We start from the raw sequence: 6,000 nt of genomic DNA, 5'->3' as shown, positions 1-6,000 counted from the left end.
AGGCGGGACAGAGATCCAAAATCGGGACTGTCCCGCCTAAATCGGGACAGTTGGGGGCATGCACACATTCAAACTTGTCCTTGCATCCACAAACTTTCGCAAACATACAAACACTTTCAAAACTCTTCCTTTTCTCATACATTCTCCCCTGTCTCATTATACAATTGCTGCCCATCTCTCTCCTTTCCCCTTATCTCCCCTCTTAATTATTATTATTATATTTGGCCTCTCCCCCAGTAACACACCCACTGGCACACATTTTTACAAACACTCTCACATTTGCACAGACTTACACACTCACGCCAACACACAGGCACACACTTACACAGACATCCATGCTCATACAGACTTACAGAATCATACTTTAGTTTAGTCATAGCCAGGCCATTGCTGTCTTGCGTGTGTGTGACCGTTTGTAATGTGCCAGGAGGGGCTCAGCAGCAGTGACTTCTGGACAGGGCCAGCCCAAGACATTGTGCTGCCTGGATCCAAGCATGAAATGTTCATGCACTAACATACCCAGACACCCAATGACACATGTGTCAGGACCCGGGCAAGCAAGTCAGGTAGGAGCCCAGTTGCAGGGGATACTAGGGAGTCTGTCTGAACCCCTTGATGCATCTTGGTAGGTAGGTAGGTACACAACAGATCGAAAAGCAGGACTGGATGGTAGCAAAGACAGGGGAACTGTAGCAAGGACAGGGGAAACCAGAGTGGCTGGCGCATGGCTTGGAAGCCCTCAGGTAGAGTACACGGCTTGGAAGCCCCCAGACAGGCTTGAAAGTCTACTGGCAGGGCACACTGCAGGCGAGTGGTTAATATTAAGCTGGGTCAGAAACCAAAAATCAAAAGCAGGATGCCAGGAACAATTCAGGACCAGATACAAAGCCACAGCAATAGGTTGCTAACAATATAAGGCAAAGGCCCTGACTGAAAGGCAGAGCAGGTATATAAAGGCAGGGCTCCACCAGGTAACCAGGTGCAGCTGATCTAAGTAATTAGTTCTGGGTGATCCAGAGAGGGAAGGGTGGCTACTAGTGGTTGCAGGAGAACAGGAGAGTAAAGAATTACTGCTTAATCCAGGCTGAGTAGGGTGGTACCTGACAGCGTGTTTGCACACTAATATCCACAGACACACACTTTCACTAAAATACCCAGATACATATGCTAACATACCCAAAGACATGTTCACACACTGACATTCCCAGACACACAGTAACTAACCCGGAAAAAGTTCACAAAGTAAAATCCCCAGACGCACACTAACCTACCCACACAAAGACATATTCACACACTAACATACCAAGACACACTTATTAACATACCCCAAAAAACATGTTTACACCGACACCCACAAACATACCCAAACACATATTCATTAAACATGTTAATGCACTAACATACCCAAAACACATATTCATTAAAATACCTGCACACAATAACATACAACATACCCAGACAGGCACACTAACATACCCACTCAGGTACACAAGCATACCAAGACACACACTCAAGCAACTCACTCACTGCCATGCCTCAGCAGGCGCTTACTGCAGCTCCTGCAGAGTCATGCAATGACACAATATGTGATGAAGAGGCAGATTGGAATTATTTTCAATAATAATGACATTCTGCACTTATCAACCAAAAGGTCATCAGGAGTAAGTACAACAAGCCCAGTGGAGAAGTAGTCAATAGCCATAGTGAACAAGAGACATTCAGTCTGCAGAAGATGAGTCCATGGAAAATCACGAATGAAGAAGTTGACATGGACAACTACACAGAAGTGAAGTGATGGGGTGCAAAGACTGTTTTAGGAAGCTAAGCACAACACTGTTCAACAGTAGATCAACGTGGAAGGCAGGTATTTGGGGATACAACAGTCAGGGACAAAATGAGGACCCAGATGATTCACAAGATTACTAAAATGGAGTTGTGGACAAGCTGGTGACAGGACCCATACATTTTGGATACTTAGATGTCCCAGAAATTTAGGGAAACTACAAGAAAGAATAAGGTCTAGAACAGGCCCCGGGTGTTTAACTTGCAAGGGTTAACAATGCATGCCCAAAAAAATAAGATGTGGAGCCTGTGAGATAGTGTCACTCAAAGGTAAGAAGCAACCACAATTTGTGCAGTAGCCACCTGATAAAGACATTGCTAACCTGCGAAGGACCACCACGGATTATTACCAAACAACCGAGGACTAACTGTGGGTTGCCAACACCTACCTCAGAGTTAAAAATAGGGACTAACATGCTGTACATAGTTAAGTTGCTGATATTTGTCAGTACTGGGTTCTTGCTTGGTTCTACTCACTCTCTGCTTGATTTGTCTACTCTCTGCCTGGTTACACGCTTTTCTTTTTTTAAAAGAATCTAAGCACTAACACCAAATCTCGGGTATATCTCTTGTACCATATAGTAATTCATATAAACCTAGATAAAAATGGATATTATACAAACCGTGAAAGTATCTAACATATACACAATATTCATTTTATTACTAGATTTGATTACACAATACAGTAATTTGTTAAAATTAGGGCTGCAACTAACGATTATTTTCATAATCGATTAGTTGGCCGATTATTTTGTCGATTAATCGATTAATCGGATAAAAAAAATGAATGTAAATTTTTCATTTATTTAAAATAATTTAATAAACAAATTATATTAAATACAAACAGCATAATAAAAAAACTTTGATAAAATGCATTTCTTGCCTTTATTTCGCAACCAGCCCCCCCCAATTTATGCACGTTTGAGCCCAGGCTTGCCACGCTGCCTCCCACATATGCCACTCCACGCTGCCCCCCACATATACCACTCCACTCTGCCTCCCACATATGCCACTCTGCCTCCCACATATGCCACTCCACTCTGCCTCCCAAATATACCACTCCACGCTGCCTCCCACATATGCCACTCCACGCTGCCTCCCACATATGTCACTCCACGCTGCCTCCCACATATACCACTCCATGCTGCCTCCCACATAGTAACATAGTAACATAGTTCATAAGGTTGAAAAAAGACCAAAGTCCATCAAGTTCAACCTATATACATATTGTGTCCCTACTGTGTTGATCCAGAGGAAGGCAAAAAACCCTTATGAAGCAGATGCCAATTGCCCCATACCAGGGGGAAAATTCCTTCCCGACTCCAAATATGGCAATCAGAATAAATCCCTGGATCAACGTTCTGTCCCTATTAATCTAATATCCATAACTTGTAATATTATTGCTTTCAAGAAACACGTCCAGGCTCCTTTTGAACTCTTTTATTGAGTTTACCATCACCACTTCCTCTGGCAGAGAGTTCCATAATCTCACCGCTCTTACTGTAAAGAACCCCCGTCTGTGCTGGTGTAGAAACCTTCTTTCCTCCAGCCGTAGAGGATGTCCCCTTGTTATAGATACAGTCCTGGGTATAAATAGGTCCTGGGAGTGATCTCTGTACTGTCCCCTTATATATTTATACATAGTTATTAAGTCCCCCCTAAGCCGTCTTTTTTCCAAACTAAATAACCCCAATTCTGATAATCTTTCTGGGTACTGTAGTCCTCCCATTCCCCTTATTACTCTGGTTGCCCGTCTTTGAACCCTCTCCAGCTCCACTATATCTTTCTTGTACACTGGTGCCCAGTACTGTACACAGTATTCCATGTGTGGTCTGACTAGTGACTTGTACAGGGGTAGAATTATTTCCTTGTCGTGGGCATCTATGCCCCTTTTGATGCACCCCATGATTTTATTTGCCTTAGCAGCAGCTGCCTGACACTGGTCGCTACAGGTAAATTTACTGTTAACTAAAACTCCTAAGTCCTTTTCCATGTCAGTCGTCCCCAGTGTTTTCCCATTTAATACATATTCCCAGCCTGGATTTTTCTTCCCCATGTGCATAACCTTACATTTATCTGTGTTGAACCTCATCTGCCACATCCCAGCCCAAGCCTCCAACCTATGCAGATCCATTTGTAATCGTGCGCTGTCCTCTATTGTGTTAACCACGTTACAGAGCTTAGTATCGTCTGCAAAGATTGATACTTTACTATGCAATCCCTCTACAAGGTCATTAATAAATATATTAAAAAGAATAGGACCCAAAACTGACCCCTGTGGTACCCCACTAGCAACAGTCACCCACTCAGAGTATGTACCATTAATAACCACCCTCTGTTTCCTATCACTGAGCCAGTTACTTACCCACATACACACATTCTCCCCCAGCCCAAGCATTCTCATTTTATGTACGAGCCTTTTATGTGGCACCGTATCAAATGCTTTGGAAAAATCAAGATATACGACATCCAGCGATTCACCCCGATCCAGTCTTGAGCTCACCTCCTCATAAAAGCTGATCAGGTTAGTTTGACAGGACCGATCCCTTGTAAACCCATGCTGATATGGAGTCATACACTTATTTTCATTGAGATACTCCAAAATAGCATCTCTTAGGAAACCCTCAAACAGTTTACACACAACAGAAGTTAAACTAACAGGCCTATAATTCCCCGGGTCACTTTTTGTCCCCTTTTTGAATATTGGCACAACATTTGCTATGCGCCAGTCCTGGGGAACAGACCCTGTCACTATAGAGTCCTTGAATATTAGAAATAGGGGTCTGTCTATTACATTACTTAACTCCCTTAGAACGCGGGGGTGAATGCCATCTGGACCTGGTGATTTGTCTATTTTGATTTTTTTTAGGCGGCACTGCACTTCTTCCTGGGTTAGACAGGCGACATGTACTGGGGCATTTATCTCATCCTGCTGTATATTACCTGGCATTTCATTTTCCTCTGTGAATACAGCAGAGAAGAATATATTTAATAGATTAGCTTTTTCCTGATCCCCGTCTATAACTTCTCCCTCATTACTTTTTAAGGGGCCAACGCTTTCATTGTTAACCTTTTTACTATTTATATAGTTAAAGAACATTTTGGGGTTTGTTTTACTCTCTTTGGCAATGAGTCTTTCTGTCTCCAATTTTGCTGCTTTTATCTGATTTTTACATATTTTATTTTTTTCCCGATAGCTTTTTAGTGCTTCCTCACTGCCTTCCTGTTTTAGTAGCTTAAATGCCTTTTTTTTGCCATTTATTGCCCCCTTTACATTTTTATTTATCCACATTGGTTTTCTCTTGTTCCTGACTCTTTTATTCCCATACGGTATGTACCTTTCACAGTGAGAATTTAAGATATTCTTAAAAATCTCCCATTGAGCGTCTGTACTCTTGTTTTTGAGGACATTTTCCCAATTTACAGTGTTAAGGGCTTCTCTTAGTTGATCAAACTTTGCCCTCCTAAAGTGCATAGTTCTTGTGGCTCCTCTAAGAGTTCCCTTATTGAAGGACAAGTTATAATGCATCATATTGTGATCACTATTTCCTAGATGTCCCCTGACCTGCACATTAGTTACTCTGTCAGGTCTGTTGGTTAATATTAAGTCCAGTAGGGCGCCCCCTCTGGTCGGGTCCTGTACCATTTGGGACAGATAATTATCCTTACTTATAGTCAGAAACCGGTTTCCTTTATGAGATTCACAGGTCTCGGTTTCCCAGTTTATGTCGGGATAGTTAAAGTCCCCCATAATAACCACCTCATTGTGATTAGCTGCCTTGTTTATTTGCTTTAATAATTGATCTTCTGCTGCTTCCATTATATTTGGTGGCTTATAGCAAACCCCGATCAGTATTTTATTATTTTTCTTTCCATATATTTCTACCCATAATGACTCCACATTATCATTTCCCTCACATATATTCTCCCGCAGTGTGGCCTTTAGGCTGGACTTTACATAAAGGCAAACTCCTCCCCCTTTTCGTTTTTTCCGATCCTTCCTGAATAGACTATACCCCTGTATGTTAACCGCCCAGTCATAGCTATCATCCAACCATGTCTCTGTTATACCCACTATGTCATAATTTTCTTCAGACATTATTAACTCCAGTTCGTCAGTTTTATTGGTCAGACTTCTGGCATTAGTAAGCATACAAT

This window comes from Sceloporus occidentalis, unplaced genomic scaffold (assembly GCF_023333645.1).
Source record: "Sceloporus occidentalis isolate IW3139 unplaced genomic scaffold, rSceOcc1.0.p SCAF_124, whole genome shotgun sequence".
NCBI lineage: Eukaryota > Metazoa > Chordata > Lepidosauria > Squamata > Phrynosomatidae > Sceloporus > Sceloporus occidentalis.
This window is presented reverse-complemented; position numbering follows the sequence as displayed.